The 19,741-nt window shown below is 46.9% G+C and overlaps 1 protein-coding gene across 2 annotated transcripts in view; it reads right to left on the bottom strand.

The window, feature by feature from the left end:
- EPS15 (epidermal growth factor receptor pathway substrate 15) overlaps positions 1–19,741 on the bottom strand; it is an 819,466-nt gene that overhangs the window by 402,653 nt on the left and 397,072 nt on the right. The window lies entirely within an intron of this gene.

Raw genomic sequence — 19,741 nt, 5'->3', positions numbered from 1 at the left:
TACAACATTCTAGGGATTATGATGAAACTGGCAGGTGGCTATAAATTTAGAATGAATGGAAAAGCAAGTACATCTGGCTTCCATGAGTAAGGTCTAGGACACACCAGGAAGTACATGTAGGTGTTTTAGCACAGCATATCCAATGTTAAAAACAAGAAGGACATGTAAATTCAGCGTTCCCAACCAGAAGACACATAGGGAGACCTAGGGGAACACTGGGTGGAAGGAAATTTGTGTCAGCCCGGTGATCCTACAACTTTCCCACACAGAAAAGTGAGGAAAACTTGATTCTGGCCGTGGATCAACGCAAACCGTACCTCCCTGGAGTTCCCAGGTGTCCAGTTTTCAGAAATGTTTGGGTTTGGTAGGTTTCCCTAGATGGCCGCTGAGCCCCGGACCAAACACGCAGGCGATTCACTCTTAAAACCAGGTAGTTTTACAATCGATAATTTTGAAGTCCCCACAGTATGTTTTGGGCCATTTCCTGCCACGGGCACTAGACCTACCCACAAAAGTGAGGTACCATTTTTTTATCAGGAAACCTGGAGAACGCTGGGATGTAGGAAATTTGTGGTGGCCCGGTGATCCTACGACACACAGAAAAGTGAGGAAAATTTGATTTTATTAGCTAACTTTGAGTTTTGCAGGGGATTCTGGGTAGGAAACCGATGGCAGATCCACTCAAGCTGCACCTCCCTGGACTCCCCCATGTGTCTAGCTTGGTAGGTTTCCCTAGCCAGGTCGTTTAGTGATCAATATGTGGGCACCTGTGTTTTAGGTCCCGGGCTTGCAGACATCCAGGGGAACCTTAAAAAAACCAGACATTTCTGATAACTAGACACCCATGGGAGTCCAGGGAGGTGTGGATTGCGTTGATTCCCCCAACATTTTCACAAGTCACTTATTTTTCTCAGGAGACCAAGAGGAATGCTGGGAGGTAGGAAATGTGTGCCAGCACCACACAGAAATTTGAGGAAAATGTGACTTTGTAAGTGAATTTGAGGTTTGCTGTAGATTCTGGGTAAAAATCACACTGGGGGATCTATGGAAGCCACACCGCCAGCCAAGAGTCAGTACAGACAGACAGACAGACAGACAGACAGACAGACAGACAGACAGACAGACAGACAGACAGACAGACAGACAGACAGACAGACAGACAGACAGACAGACCGCCCGCCAAGTGCCATCCATGCACACCGCCAGCATCCACGCACACCGCCAGCCAAGCAACATCCATGCACACCGCCAGCCAAGCGCCGGAAGGGTGGTGGCATTGGCATGCCCATTTTGGGCAGCCCCCACCCCTATGTATAAAAAAAAAAAATCCCTGGTGCCTATTGGGCTTTCTGCAGCCCCCCGGGGGCAGATCAGGGGCTATGGCCCCCATCTGCCTCTTAAGTGGGGGCATGGAGACCGTGGAATTTGTTTTTGGGGGGTGGGGGCATTGGCATGCCCATTTAAGGCAGCCTATAAACATTTAAAAAATCCTGATGTCTAGTGTGCTTTCTGTACTCCGGGTGGGGTGGGCAGAAAGAATGAATTATGCCCAAATCTTTGGGGAGAGGGGGGCAAAAGCTGCTGCGCACTGATTGTCATTGCAGTGAAAAAACACTAAACAGCCTCCAGAGCTCCCAAGGTGGTTTAGGGGGAAAGGCAATCCCTGAGTGATTTCCAGTGCCAAGTGCTCGGACGGCCTGAGCTGGTTGACGTACACAAGCACTGTGGCATCAGACGGCATCCAGCGCATGGAAGGGGCTAAAACATGGTTGATTCTACATTTTTATTTGTGAAATTAAATATGTATGTCTTTGCTCGCAATATATCACATTCAATCATGTTCCTGGGACTGTTAGCCATTATTTAATGTTTGCATTGTAATTAATTTACTACTTGAATCTCATCACCTCATTGATTCCTTTTGAGACATTGTTGCATGTTACTATGTTTATCTAGGTGTCTATTGGGACTACGAGTGTCTCCTGTGGTTGTTAAAACCATAGTCAGAGAGGCACTCAAGGAGGTAAACTGTGAAAAACTATTCATAACAGTGAGCCTAACGCCCCAGAAAAGAGCCTAAAAAACGAAAAAAGCCACTCTAAGCACTATGGTCCGACTTATTTAACTGCATGTGTAGTCACTCCCCTAAGGACTAGAACTTCTCGCAGAGGGATGAGCAAAATGTAAAAATCAATACATCACAGGTAAGCATTTACTAATGACAGAGTACTACACAAAAGTATCTGCTTTTGTTCTGCTTAAGCAGAGGAGGATACAAGAGGATAACCAAAATAATTTCAAAAAGATGTGTGGCAACTTCTAGTGTGATCATTACCTGGTAGAGTGAGGTGATGGTGTTTTAGAATTAGGACACTTTGGGTTGGCACTTAAAATGGAATTGTATTTATTTATTTGTCATCCTACCCATTTTCACTCTAGGTAACGGGCACCAAGAAGGCAGAAACCTCATAGAGAAAACCCAGTTTTCAGTAAGGGAATAAGACAATCTAAGCATTTCTGAGGAGCACCTCAACAGATTAGTTTATTTCAAATATGAAGGTCAAAAACGATTAGATTGACGTCACCAGAGAGTGGGGCGAGCACAATCATAAGGTGACAAGGGACTCCAAAGAAAAAGACCTGAGAGACTTAATTGCCATTGCTAGGGGCCCCTACCACATTTTGTTGAGTTTATAGACTACATGAAGTGGTTTTATAAAACAGAAAAGCACCACTTTATAAGATCCTCAGAAAAGCTACACAAGTAATATATTAAATTAAAATGTTCTTCAGTTTTTATAAATTACAATAAATGTGGTGAAGGGAAGAACCTGTGGGATTGAAATAGCATTCTGAGAACTGTATGCATGTATATTTGTATGGTGCAATTAACTTTTTGAGTGCTGTTATGGAATCATTATGTGGCTAATAACTGAAAATGAAATTGTTTAAAATGGTGTTCAATAAAATTGGACACTGCTGACAAACAGATCCATATGACAGTTGACTTATGAGAATTAATAATTCATGTTCCATTGAAAAATTCAAGTACGATGGTACTATTTTCAAGGTGGTATCCTCTGTAGTTCCTGTAACTAATAAGACAGTGTTTCATTAAATGGATTGACCGTTGATATGCCCGAGAATTGAAACCAGCATCCAGCTCTTGATGCATGCTGGTATTCTCAAATACCCTAAAAATTAGAGCATGTTGTGACTGAAATATTAAGGAAAGTTTAGGTGAGCTTGGCTGCTACACGTATGGAGGCATATAAACGTGAAAGACTAAAGCACCTGCAGTCCACCTTATTCTAGGATGTTATAAGAGCCTCCCTAGTTCCCTTCATGCAGTCAACCCGTGGCTACATGATGATTACGATTAATTTCTAAAGGGCATGATTACCATGGGACAGGGTGCACTTGCATTACAGCATCACAACTTTGTATAAATCCACATTATTGTTAACAACGATGTTAACTGCTCAAGATAGCAGCCACACGACTACTGCATCAGTATCTGGGCATCTCAGGAAATTTTCTTTAACTCAAACTAGTGTCCTCCCCATAGGCTGACATAACCTCCGCAAAATCCATCCTGGCCAAAGGTGAGAAGCAAGTTACTTACCTTTGTTAATGCATTTTCTGGTAGATACCTTGGGTGAAGTTGCCACTTGTGGTCTGCCGGACACCATCTGCTCAGTTTGCCCACTCTGGCTTTGACATACCTTGCCAGGTGATTCACCATTAGGAAAATGCCCTGACAGTCCATCCACCTCCAGATGCGCACAGCCTCTTGACACAGCATCTAGGACCTCACTTCATCCTACTAAGTTAGTTCTACATGGTGGTGGTGTTATCCTTGAAACCTGCACCATTCTTCCCTTGATGGACACCAGGAAGTCCTTCAGAGCCCGATGAAGGGTTCACAACAGCAGACTGATGTTGGACAACCATCCAACGGTCTCCAGAGTCCCCTGAGCTCTACCCCTACCAGATGACCTCAGCCCAGGAAGGATGCATCCATCAGCACCATCAGCTCTGTGGGGTAAAGAAGAGGAACCTGCCACTGAGCCAATTGCATTGAGCAGCCACAACTGTAGATCCCGCGCCATCTCTTCCAAGACCTGGGTGGCACCCTTCAGATTATCTTGATCCTGGGTCAATTGCCACACCCAGATGAGCCACCAGGCATAGATGTCAGGGAGGATGCAGGAGGCTAAGAGGCCATGAAGCATCACAACTGGTCTCACAATGATCCAGGATAGAGACCGAAACCTTGGGATCATTGCCCAAATGCCCTGGACTTGGTGTAGCACTGAGAAAGCCCTGACCTCCACTGAGTCCAGGATGGCTGCAATGAATGGAAGCCTCTGCAAAGGAGTAAAGGGGACTTCAGCTCACTGATTGTAAACTCAATGATTTCAAGAGTTTCACCATCATCCTGAGGTGGTCCAAGACTGACTGTAGTGATCCCGCCTTTAACAGCCAGTCATTGAGGTACAGGAACATTGGTATACCAGACCTCTGAAGATGGGCAGCGAACACCACCACGACTTTTGTTAACAACTGATAGGCACTTGTGAAGCCGAAAGCCATCACAGCAAAAGAAAATGCTCCTGGCCTTCCTTGAATCACAGAAAACGTCTGGGTGACTGCAGGATGGGTATATGAAATCACATGCGCTGTAAGTCCAAGGACACCATACATTCCCTGAGTTCTGTATTCTTCTACAGTAAGGTATTATGTTTAAAGGTTCAAATTAGGGTTGACACCGTAAGCCTTCTTCAGAACCAGGAAGGAATGGGTGTAACAACCCCCTGCTATTTTATAGTCCAGAACCTTCTTGTTGGCAAATCTAGTTTCTCAGCTGCCCTACGGACCACCTCTGCAAATGAGGCTCTCATTGGTGGCCTAAGTTGCAAGTCAAGCTCTGTCTCATGTTAAGTGTCAAATCCACTGGCATTCTGGAAGTCTATGTATAAATCATCATCAGTATAGTGAGGGGTAACAGTCTTTACAACACAGGCATTACAACAGAATGACTTTATCGAGCATCAACTGCCAGGGTTGTAAGGGTGGGCAAGGGTATAGAGTGGTAAGGGTGTTTTACGGCTGGATAAGGGAATTGGGTGGCAAGGGCGTTATCAGGGTTTAGGGGCGGGTAAGGGAATAGGGTGGTAAGGGTGCTTTTAGGGTTTAGAGGTGGGTGAGGGAATTGGATGTTGAGGGTGAGTTTCAGGGTGGGCGAGGGTGTGTTTAGGGATGGGTGAGGGTGTGTTCAGGGGTGGGCGAGGACATTGGGTGGGTGGGTGTTTCTAGGGTTCAGAGGTGGGCAAGGAAATCGAATTCTCCCAATTAAAAATAACGTATATATAGGTCTGTGTGTGTGGACATTTATATATCTACTGGCGGTCGCCAGTAGATAGTTATAGTTAGGACCGAGTTTCCATAGGAAATCTGAAAATTCTATTTTGAATAACTTTGGCGCCGGTTGACGAATCCTCGCGAAATTTTCAAAACTAATGGGGCGCTCCGCTCAGCTCCTACCCTGAAAGTCTCGGGGTGATTCGTCAAGCGGGGGCTGAGAAAAAAGGGGGGTCCCAAAACGCGTTTTCCCCATGCATTTTCCCATAGGACCTTTAGTCGAAGGTACAGCCCGAACGGCTGAACAGAATTACTTGAAATTTGGCAAAGAGGTAGTCCTCAGGTCAGGCATGTGCCTTTTGCATATATGGTGTCAATCTGTTCAGTAGTTCCTGAGAAAATTGCATTTAAAAGTACATAAATATCTGTAAGCGCGCACCGTGCGCGCACCATAACGTGCGCGGGCGTAATTCTGATTGGTGGTTACATGTCAGTCAACATTCGAATCGGTTGAAATCAGGAAATGTCGGCCGCCATTTTGTGTGTTTTGTGTGTGACAGTGAAAAAGAAAGGTGGAGAACATGAAAAGGGGGCAGGGTAGAGAGTTCCTGACCCCCTAGCCTTTGTCTGGGGGTCCCTGAAGGACCCCGAAGGGTGAAAAAAACATTTTATTTTTGGTTCAAAAAATCGCGGGGTGCGCGCACGGTGAAAAACCTTAAAAAAAAATAAAAAAAAACATTTTAAACGAGCCATTCCATATTACAGGATACAGTCAATCTTTAACTATATACATAGGTAGCTTATTGTAAAATAAATATATAAAAAATATAATAAAACATACATAACTTAGCATTTAAAAAACCTTACAAATTCACTTAAAAAAACCATAGGTTTCACACATGTTATAGTTAGCTGGACATTTCACTCGTAAAAAACCATTGAAATTCCCCCGTTATAGTTGGTTCAGATAACTATAACTCGCGCGACCGCCACTCTATCACAAGGATGATGTCATGAGTGATGCCACTGACCATGTCATGAGTGATGTAATATGTGACGTCATGAGCAGTGGATTGCGGGCGCGCGAGTTATAGTTATCTGAACTAACTATAACGGGGGAATTTCAATGGTTTTTTACGAGTGAAATGTCCAGCTAACTATAACATGCAATCAATGGATTATAAATTACAGCTGCGGTCAAGTCTGTCACGTGCTGCCTGTCACCCCATGAGGAAGAAGCAGGAGCTTCGAAACGCGTCGGGGAGAAGATTTAAATAAACCGGACATTATGTGCAGCTTCCGAAAATAAATAGTTTGTTAAACTCGCACCAGTGGAGTGGCGTCCTTATGTTCAGAGGCACCTTTGGATGATATATATATATATATATATATATATATATATTCACTTAAAAAAACCATAGGTTTCACACATGTTATAGTTAGCTGGACATTTCACTCGTAAAAAACCATTGAAATTCCCCCGTTATAGTTAGTTCAGATAACTATAACTCGCGCGCCCGCAATCCACTGCTCATGACGTCACATATTACATCACTCATGACATGGTCAGTGGCATCACTCATGACATCATCCTTGTGATAGAGTGGCGGTCGCGCGAGTTATAGTTATCTTTGGATGATATATATATATATATATATACACACACACACATACATATATATATATATATATATATATATACACACACACACACACACACACGTGCAAATGTCAGTGACATTTTTAACTAAAAATAACACCAGTTACAGTTAACAGAGCGAACTATAACTTGCATCCCCGCAATGCACTGCTTATGACCTCACACATTACATCACCCAGGACATGTTCTATGACAATTTTCTTTTTTTAAATCTTTTTATTAAAAACAAGGTTATACAGTGCAGACATTGTACAAACCTAGGTGCCCAAGGGTGTTTCTCAGGCACAAATTTAACAACAGACCTGGGTTCATAGCATGTTAGACAGTTTTGTATTTGACCAAATTATGGCTATTCTTCCCCGCATCATGTCCTGTGACATCATTTATGACATCACTGATGACATCTCAAATGACACCCCTCCACGAGCCATATTAAGTCCATTAGGCCTTTGGGTACCCCATTCCCAGTGCCTTTTTTTTTTTTTATATGGGAGAGCGGCCAAGTGTCCTCCATACCTGACCCTTATTAGGCCCTGGGGGCCCCTTTTTTTGTCACTTTTTTTTTTTTTTAAAGGAGAGGGAGCCTGTCTCTAGCCCCCCCCCCCCCCCCCCCTCCCCACGAGCCTTTAAACTCCCTGGGGACCTCATTCCCCAGGGCCGTGTTCTTTTAAAGGGGAGGAGGGGCATGCGGCCGCCCCCTTGCCGAGTCTTTTCTGGCCCCGGGGACCTCATTCCCCGGGGCCTGCATTAATTAAAGGTGGAGGCCCTGGTGCCCACCCAGCTCACCCACCATACACTTGTTGGAGTGCATGGTGACCCTGTGCTTTTTCTGCTGCTTGTTTCAGGCACAAGCAATTTCTTGATCTGTTTCCCTGCCCGCATCAGTGCGGGCAGGAAAACAGATCAAAAGTCTGCTTCCAATGGGAAGGATCATTTTCGAAACTCCCACTCGCTGGGAGCAGGTTTTGTGTTTGCTCTATGTGGTGGGAGATTAAAATTGCTCCAGCCAGGCATGAGCAAACACAGGTGACCCCGTCCGTGGGGTCAGGGAAACCGCTATATCATGGTGGTGGACTTCCTGGGACATAGCTAGTGAGCCGACCATGGGCGATGGGGTCCCCAGGCCATGGAAGGCACAGGGAGGGAGGCTGTAAATAGCAGCCCTGGGGATGAGGTACCCAGGGCCTTTTAAAGGCTCTGGTCCCCTCCCCTTTTTGAAGCATTTCGGCTTGAGGGTCACCTCCCTGGGGCCTAGAACGTTTCAAGGAAGGGGGCCGCATGGACCCCTCCCCCTTTTATTCAATTTTCAGCCCTGAGAGTGGAATCCTCAGGGCATTTAATGGCTTGGCAGGAGGGCCACGTGCCCCTCCTTCCCTTATTGAATGCGGCCCATGGTTTGGGCCTTTTATGACTTGGGGAAGGAGACTGAGCATCCCCTCCGCTTAAATAAATAGACCCTGGGGGTGGGCTCCCCCTGGGCCTTTAATTAAAGATTAAGGCTTTGGCCGCCCTTTTTGTTAAATTTTTCTAATCCTTTTGGAATCCAGCTGGATCACGGCAGAAACTGACCCTTTTTTTTTTTATCTCTACCCTGTCCCCTTATATACTTTTTTTTATTTCTTCAGGACAGGGGACTAAGTCTGTAGTAATGAAGTTCAGGTAGCCGACGTGTAGTTTAAGAGGATTTATTCAAGCTTAGTTGCAGGTTGGAAAATCCATGTACAACAGTCCCACCGTGAGCAGGATGTCTGCTGCTCAGTCCATACTCCAACTGACACGCTTCACCTCACAGGCACCCAAACATTCCACGCAGCACATTCACACTGACTGAGCAGCTAGGGCCAAAGCGACAGGGAAGAAGCATAAATATATATACAAGATACTACAAAGTCCCCGAGTCCTGTAATGGCTGCCAGCAACATTTTTCTGATGTTGCTGGCAGCCACTCAGAGCGCTCGCTCCCGCAGGAGTCAGAATTGGCCAAAGGGAAATAAAGCTCCCTGTGCTGACCAGAACGCTCCATCTTTAAATTGCCACTCTCGCGTGAGCCTCTTGCGGACCCAACTATCTAGATATATAAATATTTTTAACCCTTAATTAAAAAATAAAATACTACTGAACTGATCTACACCAAATCACAAATAGCACAATCTGCAGACCAAGATCTAACTTCTGCGAAATTTGATATAATTCGGTCTTTCAGTTTTGCTGTAGCCCTTCTTAAAGAAGTCTATGGAAAAAGCAGGGGGAATTTTGCGTTTTTGGGCCCTGCCTTTTTTCCTCGGCCCCCGCTTGACCGAACACCCCCCAAACTTTCCATGCACAAACTAGCTAAAAAGTAGCACCTTTTTTGTGAAGATTTCTCAAACTGACCCCAAGTAATTAGCAACGCAAAAAATTATATTATGTGAGTGCTGCTCAATTAAACTGAATCTGCAATTACCTCCTAGGAGTGTGCATGCTTTTTACTGCTCAACAGCCTAGAAGTTGCCGTCTTGATATTACCAGGGCCCCACGCCCGGGCACGCACTTCTCCTGGGGGCAGTGAACCTGTGTGGACCCTTTTTTCATCAATTCATCCGTGGTTAAGGCATGCATTGTAAATGCATACATGTTAAAGTGATACAACCCAAACCATCACCCTCACTATCATTATCGGCAGCCTGGGACAATCCCTGCTTTGGCATAGGATCAGATTCTGAACCAAAAAGATAACGGAGCCTCTGCTGGTAGGTGCAGTGTGGCACAGGCACGGGGTAACGGTCAGGTTTTATGACAACCAATTGCACTTTTGTGATTTGATAGCACTGCATTGGTCAGGCTCAAGCCTAAGTTGGTTTGGGATCCAATACAGGTGTAAGGTCTGGCTCCTCATACAGAGCTAGTGGTGTTGGTACAAACATCAGTGCAGCAGGAATTGGCAAAGATATTAGGGCCTAGCACAGGCTTAATAGGTACCAATGGGATAGACTGTGCCAGGGAAGGACTTGCCTTCAGTAACCTGCCTGGAGGCCCCTTTGGTTTCATGGGGCCGTAAGGCATGCCAGAGAGAACCAGAAGTGCATCAAATATATGCAGCATGGCCTCCTTGAACGCTTCGATCTCATGTAGGGTGGATGATAGCCGAGGAAAATCAGGGTACATAGCAACTAGCTGAGAAATCTGCTCTGTGGCTGGAGACCTTGTAGGAGTGCAGCTGTCACTGTGACGTCCTCAAACCTTCTCTTTTGAGTTAGAGTAGCAGGCTGGTGATAAATCCTGCTTCACTTTCTTACACTTTTTCTTGGACTTTGACTTAATGGGGGCTTAGAGCATGAAGTTGAACAGTTGCAGGTATGCTGCGAGACTGAATCGCACCAGTAACTTGGATCAAGAGCAGGACTTGCATTAAGGCTGACGGCTTCTTGTGTTCAGTGACATACAGCTTCGCCTCCTGGTCTCCGATTGCCTTCGATGCATGAGGGAGTACTTATTCCATGACTTAAGAGTTGTGGCCCGAGCCCAGACACCAAAGACACAGCTTCAGCAGTTCCATGACTAAAAGTTGCTTCATACAGTCACAGCATGGCTTTAACCTATCGCTTGGGGTGGGGACATCATCGCCTAGCACGCTGATTAAATAGTTTTTAGAAATCGTAGGAAAACCCAACAAAGTTGAGTGCAGAGTTCTGGATCAACATCGAGAGGCGCAGAAGGAATATGCTACTTACCAGTATGCATCTGTTCTTGGCACGTAGAGCTGCAGATCTACACACTTTTGCATAGATCGCCATCTGGTGTTGGGCCCGGATGTTTGCAGTTTGTTTTTCCTCTTGGAAAGTCTTTGGAAGTCACGAGGTCGGTGACTCCTCCTTTGGATCGTATTGCGCATGGGCTTCGGCTCCATCCTCAGATTGTTTTTCGCCAGCAGGGAAAGATGGAGCTTAGTAATAACAGTGAAGAAACCCATGTGTGTTGTATCTAAATAAGATAAGACTGGAACGGATAGAGGTAGCCGGGGAGGCGGGTGGGCGTGTGTAGATCTGCAGCTCTACATGCCAAGAACAGATGCACACTGGTAAGTAGCATATTCCGTTCGAGGCATATGAGCTGCAGATTACACACTTTTGCATAGACTATATAGCAGTTCCCATCCTTAGCGGCGACCAGCGGTATCTGTTGCAGTGGTTTGAAATAGTGTTTTTAGTACAGCCTGGCCCACACTAGCTTGTTGCTTGGTTTGCACATCTACACAGTAGTGTTTAGTGAAAGTGTGCGGTGTTGACCATGTAGCTGCTTTGCAGATATCATCTAATGGGATGTTCCCTAGAAAAGCCATAGAAGCCCCTATCTTTCGTGTGGAGTGGGCTTTAGGGGGAACAGATAGTGTGCGTTTTGCCTTGTGGTAGCAAATCTGTATGCATTTTACAATCCACATTCTATCCCTGATTTTGAGATGGGGTTGCCTTTATGTGGTGGAGAGAAAGAGACAAACAGTTGTTTTGTCTTTCTGAAAGGTTGTGTTCTTTGGATATAGTAAAGTAAGGCCCTTTTAATATCCAGTGTGTGTAGAGCCCTTTCTGCAACAGTTTGAGGTTGCGAGAAAAAAAACTGTAATTTTACCGATTGGTTCAGATGAAAGGGGGAAATGACTTTGGGTAGGAATTTTGGGTTGGTACGGAGAACAACCTTGTTTGGGTGCATTTGGAGAAAAGGTTCTTGTATAGTAAGTGCTTGTATCTCACTGACCCTTCTAAGGGAAGTGATGGCTACAAAGAAAGCTGTTTTCCATATGAGAAATTGCAGTTCACATATATGCAGAGGTTCGAAAGGCCGTCCCATTAGCCTTGTGAGAACTATATTTAAGTTCCACACAGGTGAGGGTGGTATTCTGGGGGGAATTATTCGTTTGAGGCCTTCCATGAAGGCTTTAATGGCAGGCACTCTGAAAAGTGATAGGTGCTGTCTGTTTTGTAGGTAAGCGGCAATTGCTGCGAGGTGTAGCCGAATAGATGTATATGCTAGGTTACACCTTTGTAGATGGAGTAAGTAGCATATGATGTGCTGTATAGATACGTCTAGAGGGTTGATTGTGTTATGGCAATAAACAACAAATCTTTTCCATTTTGCAGCGTAGCAGGCTCTGGTAGTAGGGCGTCTAGCTTCTCTGATGACGTTCATACAGCCAAGGGGAAGGTTTAGGTATCCGAATTCTAAGATCTCAGGAGCCAGATCGCAAGGTTGAGCTGAGCTGGGTCAGGGTGTCTGTTCTCTCCATGGTTCTGGGTTATGAGGCATGGTGAGAGGTGTAATTTTTGGTGTGGCACTACCGAGAGTTCCAGCAGCGTGGTGTACCACGGATGTCTGGCCCATGTTGGAGCTACTAGAATCAGTGTGAGGGTGTGCTGTTGTAGCTTTCGCACCACTAATGGAATTAGTGGGAGAGGTGGAAAGGCGTACGCAAATTTGCCTGACCAGTTCATCCATATCGCATTGCCTTTGGACAATGGGTGTGGGTATCTGGCGGCGAAGCTTGGGCATTTTTTGTTTTCGTGGGTGGCGAAGAGGTCTATGTGTGGATGCCCCCACATCTGAAAGAACGGGAGAAGAACCTGCGGGTGAAGTTCCCACTCGTGGATCTGCTGCGTCTGTCTGCTGAGCAGATCTGCCATGGTGTTTTGGACTCCTGGGACATGCTGGGCTAAGAGAAAGATTTTGTGTGGAATTGCCCATCTCCATATGCTCTGTGCTAGTTGAGAGAGCTGTGGAGTGTGTGTGCCGCCTTGTTTTTGAATGTAGTACATGGCCGTCATGTTGTCTGTGCGAATAAGGACTGCCTTGCCTAAAATCTGTGTGTGAAAGGATTTTAGGGCATTGCCAGTAACTCCAGATGGTTGATGTGGAGTAACTTTTGTTGCGGCGTCCATGTGCCCTGCACTGAGGTGTAGTAGATGAGCTCCCCAGCCGGAGAGCGATGCGTATGTTAGGATTATTTGTGGAACCGGGTCCATGAACGGTCGACCTCTGGAAAGATTTGTGGGGTTCCACCGCTGCAGAGAGCGATGGGTGCGACTGTCTACCAACACCAGATCTGTCAGTTGCCCCTGGGCCTGGTTCCATTGGCGCGCTAAGCACTCTTGGAGTGGACGCATCTGGAGTCTTGCATGAGGTACTATGAAAATGCAAGAGGCCATCATCCCTATCAATTGCATAAAAACTCTTGCTGGGAGAGAGTGTTGAGGCATGAATCTTTGACGCCAAGCCTGAATGCTTGCAATCCTGGCAGGATTGGGGTAGGCTATGGCTTTTGAGGTGTCTATGGTGGCACCGAGGTATTGCTTTGTGTGGGATGGTATTAGCTGGGACTTTTGGTGGTTCACCGTGAAACCTAGCTGGTGAAGTAGTTGGATTGTAGTAGCGGTGTGATGTACACATTGATTGTAGAACGTGGCTTTTATTAGCCAGTCGTCCAAATATGGGAAGACGTGAATGTGCTGTCTTCTGAGGTGTGCCGCTACTACCGCTAGGCACTTGGTGAATACCCTTGGTGCTGTTGTGACCCCGAATGGGAGCACCTTGAACTGGTAGTGTTGCCCGTCCACTACAAATCTGAGGTACTTTCTGTGGGCATGGTGTACCGGAATGTGAAAGTATGCGTCTTTCAAGTCCAGTGTGGTGAGAAAGTCGTTCTGGGAGAGGATCGGAAGTACCTGCTGAAGTGTTACCATGTGAAAATGGTCCGTATGTATGTGTTTAGAGGTCGGAGATCCAAGATAGGTCGTAGAGTCTCGTCTCTTTTTGGTATCAGGAAATATAGGGAGTAGACCCCTAAATTTTACTGATTGGCGGGGACTTGTTCTATCGCCTCTTTTTGTAGGAGGGAGATTACCTCGTGGAATGTTCTTGTGACATTGGGCGTTGCCTGGGTGGAATGTTGGAGGGGGTAGATGTCAATTCTAGGCAGTACCCTGAACAAATAATTTGGGTCACCCATCTGTCTGATGGACTCCCAGACGTGCAGGAAATTTTGTAGTCTGCCCCCGACCGGAGTGGGATGGTCTGGAGGGAGCAGGGGGAAGTCATTGGGTAGGCGGTGTGGCAGAGCGGGCGGTATTTGTTTTGTCTCTGCCTTTATTGTTATTGCCTCTATAGCCGCCTCTTTGATAACCCCTTGTGAAGGTGAATTGAACAAGGGATTTGTAGGAAGTGGACGCGCTATCTGAGGAGTAGCCTCTGCCCGTGCCCCGAAAGGAAGAGCGGCGAAAGGAGCGCCTAGGAGGGTGTGACTGTAGGGCTCCCATAGATTTCGCCGTATCTGTCTTTCTTCATCTTCGAGGGCCTCATCTACTTTTGGACCGAATAAATGGTCTTGATCAAATGGATGATTTAATATGGAGGCTTGTTACCTCAGGTTTAAAGCCTGAAACTGAGCCAAGCATGGCGACGGAGGAGGACGCTAGTGTTGATGGCCCTGGAGGCTGTGTCTGCTGCGTCTAAGGCACAGCGTATAGAGGTGTTAGTTATGGTTTTACCCTCTTGAATTAATTCATTGGCCCTATTTCTGTATTTTTCTGGGAGACTGTGCATGATGGTTTCTAATTCATCATAATGCGCTATGTCGTATCTGGCCAATAGCGCGTGAGTGTTGGCGATACGCCATATATTGGCTTTTGTGACGCAGTGCGCTTTCCTGACGCGTCCAGTAGCTTTGACTCTTTGTCAGGTGGTGGTGCTTCGCCTGACGCCTGGGAATTTGACCACTTCCGTGCAGTGGATACCACTAGGGAATCCAGTGGCGCTGGCCCTTTGATGTAGGCAGGATCTGTGGGGGCAGCTTTATATTTTTTCTCTATGCGTGGGTTTAGGACCGTAGCCCTGACTGGGTCTTTAAAAACCTCTGGCGCATGTTTTATTACCCCCTTGAGCATAGGTAGTATAGAAGTAAACCTATGTGCGGTATCAAAGGTGTCAAGGAGGAAATCTTCCTCTACCGGGTCAGTGTGTAGCTCTACCCCGTGATAATGTGCCGCTCTCTGAAGTAGGTGGGGAAAACCTAATGAGTCTTCTGGTGGAGATGGCCTGGATGGATAAAGGTCATCTTGTGGGACATCTGGAATGTCTGGATTATTATAATCGTCCCATTGGGCTGGGGATCCTGTAGGGGTGGGGTCTTGTGGCACATCTGCTGGATCGTAGTATGGGTCCCCCTGATCATCATGGTCTGGAGACAGGCGTCGGAGAATGATGAGGCAGGGGTGGAGAAGGCGGAGGTGGAGAGGGTGGAGGAGGTGGGGAAGGCACTCTGAAAGGGGAGGTAGCACAGTCTTTACTCTTTGGAGGTGGAGCCGGTTTGTCCAAATGTCTTTTTAGAAGACAGTGCCAAATGTCCAGTTTCTGGATCCTTGGTATGTGTCTTTTGCAAAGGATCCGGTGTAAATAGTTCTTGAGACAATGGCTGTTCGGTCGGCGCCGAAGGTTTCGGGGCCGATGGCTTTTTAGGCTTGTCTGTGCCGTGCTTTTTTGGAACCTCTGATTTTTTGGTCGGCGCCGAGGCAGGCTTCGGCATGGGAGTGTCGGTGCCGAGGGCCTTATGATGTTTGGTCGGCACCGAGAGGTTGGGTTTCGACACAGAGGGCTTTGGTGCGGAGCTCGGTGTCGAGGTAGAGGCCGATCTCTTCTTCGGTGCCGAAGTGTGTTTATCGGCACCGCTGGCAGGCTGCCTCGAGCCCGAGGCGCCGGAAGGCTTATTAGGCTTCTTCACCGGGCCCGAAGGTGGGGTGTTCGAAGCAGTGTCTTTGGTCTTGCCTAGGCCCGGAGGCGAAGGCGTGACCGAAGCCTTTTTGGGTGTCGGCACGGGTGTGGGAGGGGGTATTTTACTCACGACCCTCTACGCCGGGGTGATGTCCTCCACATCCGAGTCGTCGGCTTCGGAAGCACTGACGAGGTCCTCTTCGGTGTGCTGCGGTCCTGGAGCTTCGACGTCGTTCCCGAAGATGTCGACTGGAACGGAGGTCGAGGAGTGCGCCATGTTTCGTCTGGCCCTTCGATCTCGAATAGTCTTTTTGGATCTGAAAGACTTGCAGGCGGGACAGTCTCGAGCCTCGTGTTCAGGGAAGAGGCAGAGGTTGCACACCTCATGAAGATCGGTGTGGGGGAATTTGGACCCACATCGAGGGCACTTCTTGAATGGAGTTCTTTCCATCAGCCGGGACCGGAGCTTGGATAGGCCCGAAGGCCGCCGTCGACGACTGGAATCGAAGGTGTGTCGAAGAGAAGGTGACTGAGGAGATCAGGATCTGAACAATACCGCGAAGATCGAGGATTCCGCTTCGATCGTCGAACTGGAAATGTTCGGAACCGGAGCGCGAAGTATTACATCCGAGCCCGATGGCGGAAAAAAACTACCTGAGGATGGAGCCGAAGCCCATGCGCAATACGATCCAAAGGAGGAGTCACCGACCTCGTGACTTCCAAAGACTTTCCAAGAGGAAAAACAAACTGCAAACATCCGGGCCCAACACCAGATGGCGATCTATGCAAAAGTGTGTAATCTGCAGCTCATATGCCTCGAACAGAAAGGAACTGACCTCAGCGCACCAGGGTGGCACTTACATTTGGTTCTGCTTCATTACTTACAAGGTGGTGTGGAGTTAGTGTAGCGCCACCTAGTAACATGTGGAAGCACTGGTACGGAGAAAAGTTTCTGGGAGTATATCAAGGTGAAGAATCGATAGTCAGAACTACCCATCAGAAATGTAGTAACAGAGGATGAGGAAGGGAATGTAGTGGACACTGCAGGGGGATGGCCGAAATGTTTGCAACCTACCTAGGAAAGGTATATAGTTGGAAGGCAGGGACGGAGTGGAAGATTGTTGTGAAAATCCCGACCCTTGTACTCAACAAGAACAGACAGCTGCTCAATGGAGTTAAGACAGTTGAAAGTAGGGAAGGCCCCTGCTCACAACGGGTTTCCACATGGTGTAAAATCGTGGACCCTCCTAAGGATATGTTCTATGAGGCACAGAGGCTGGGATCTCTGCCACAATGGTCACAGCAGTGCTGATCCATAAAGAAGGAAAACTGATTGAGCAATGAGCCTCATTTAGACACATCATTTTGCTTAATATGAAAGTGAAGATTCTGGTGAACGTGCTGGTTAATCTCCTGATTCAGGTCATAGATAAATTGATAGCCCCAGAACAACTGGACTGTATGCCACTGAGGTTCAGGTGACACAGACTTAGATAGCTGTTTGGAAGTCTGGTGAGAAGGAAGACTTTGGGGCAGCCAGTGGATCTGTTGGCACTAGATGCAGGAAAGGCACTGGACTCAGTAGAGTGGCACTACATGCTGGCAAACCTGAAGAAGAACTGATTTGGACCAGAGTTTCTGGAGTAGATTTGACTCTCATATACCAGACACCAAGCGTCAATGGCGTGATGTCAAGGGTGTTTGAGCTGGGCAGGGGGACAAGGTGGGGCTGCCCACTCGATCCTCTGTCTGCGTTGGCACCGAAGCAGCTTGTGAACTGGGTGAGGATGGATGCCCAGTTTCGTGGGATTGGGATGGGCCGTGGGCTGGGAAGCTATTATTTCACTCAACACTGACGATCATATGCTTTATCTAGCATACCCAGTGCAATACATACTATGAATTTTAGAGATCCTAGACATAGTTGGTGGTATGTGTATTAATTGCACAAGTTGTGGCATTCCCAGTCACATCTTGGCATTTACTCGTGTAATGAGACTACCACTTTCGCTGAACGCAAGAGTGGTTTGTGAACCTAGAAATCTACATTATGCTTGATCAGCTGGAGTTCCACAGGTGGAACCTGAGGAAGGTATTCGAGGACTACAAAAGAAATGTAGGTTATTGGAGGAATCTCCCTCTCTCTCTCTCATTACTGGGTAGAGAAGACCTCTACAAAATGATTATCTTGCCCAAGTTCATATATATGTTGCAAAATTAACTATAGAAATTACCGGAGACTTTAGAGCAGTTGATGCAGTGACATGATTATGAGATGGGTACATCTCACATTTGGCTTGAGTAGGGAAAGAAAGGTGACTGAGACGCCACTATGGGCGTCGGATTTTTTGCAGACAGAGGGGTTGAGTAAGGGGGACATGCTAGGGATATCAAACCTGGGGGACTATGGGATACCCGAGGACTTTATTTCTAAAAGTTACAATGACAACATAAATTGGCGGAGTCACAACGTTAGACATACGTACAGGTGAAGCATACCTGGACACGCTATTGAGATAAATAGCAAGACACTTCTGGAATACAGACCACTGGCAGCCCGGATTTATAGACACAGTGTCCCAAATCTATAAAATATTACTCAATAATAGCCAACGCCCTTTACTTTCAAAAAGAAAATTTGGAAAAGGATCATCTGTATCCTAGAGAACGACAACTGGAGGGAGGCATGCCGACACCCAAGGGAGGTGGACATTAAAGCCGGGTTCCGCTTAGTGCAGCTAAAGACCCTTCGTTGAGCATATTTTACGAGGAAAAGAGAAACTGACAGGTGCATGAGAAGAAGCAGGCAAACTGGTACACTGTTGCACACACTATGGGGGGTACACACAGCTCTAGTCCCACTGGAGTCAGGTGAACCGCCAACTCTTCAGGGACTCTAACATTGGAACTGGCGCTAGCGACCTAGGCTTTTGTGGCGAGCAGAGACAGCCCAAATACACTTTACTAAGACACCCTGATGGTGGCAAGGAGGGATTTTGTTCAACTATGGGGCAGCCCAAGGGTTCCAACCATAGAGCACTGGTTAGTGAACCTAGACTGGAATACGCAGGTGGAGAAATCAGTCTAGGACAGTGATACTCCAAGTACGGCCCAAGGGCCGCATGCGGCCCTCCTGACCTTTACATGCGGCCCCCTGGGCGGCGGCAGCAGCATCGGGCTGCGGTTTACTCGACTCAGCACTAACATAAAAAAAAAGTTACATATACAGCAAACACTTATTCATAGGTTAATTGCAGTTAGGGAAAGGAAGTAACTAGGCCCTTAACTTTAGGAACACCTTCATTTTTAAAGACAGCCACTAAAAATACATGCTTTGCCTACCAAACACTCACTCTACCTTACAACCCCCCCCCCCCCCGTTGGCATCAGTGCAGCCCCTCGGTCACACCATAGACCAAACTTTGTGGCCCTCGGGAAGATGTTTGTGTGTACCCATCGTCTAGAAGGAAAGAGGGTGTCCATGGCAAAAATCAGAGACATGGAATGAGCCTGCTCCAGGTGCGGGGAAGGCAGGGGTGCCACCTTGAGTGGCTAGAGAAACAGCCATATGGGACACAGCATTGGGGGCGACTCTTCCTGCGTACTATCATTGCGCTTATGTGGGGGGTGGGAGGGGTTATGTGCTTATTTAGATTTGCACTGATGACAAAGACAGACTGTGTGACGTGTACTGGAAAAGTGTCAAACTGCTTATTACTATCAATTACTATCAATATTGAAGTCCTACAGAAAAGGTTCTCAGAATCATAAGAACATTAGCAGCACAAATAATTCTGACATGCTTTCAAAGCAGGATCCTCTTGTATTATTTAAAAGACACAAACGTTTATTAGCAGTAGAAGGACTAGTCATTTAATGCTGAAGAACCTTTAGCCCATGAACACGTGACTTACTCAAACTATGCCTGGCACCTAAACACGGTCTCTGCAAAGGACTAAACTACAGGGTGGAAGCATTAGCATCTCT

Source organism: Triturus cristatus, chromosome 4_2, assembly GCF_964204655.1.
Source record: "Triturus cristatus chromosome 4_2, aTriCri1.1, whole genome shotgun sequence".
NCBI classification, from domain to species: domain Eukaryota; kingdom Metazoa; phylum Chordata; class Amphibia; order Caudata; family Salamandridae; genus Triturus; species Triturus cristatus.
Note: the sequence above shows the minus strand (reverse complement) of the source record. Positions and strands in the feature narration are given on the sequence as shown.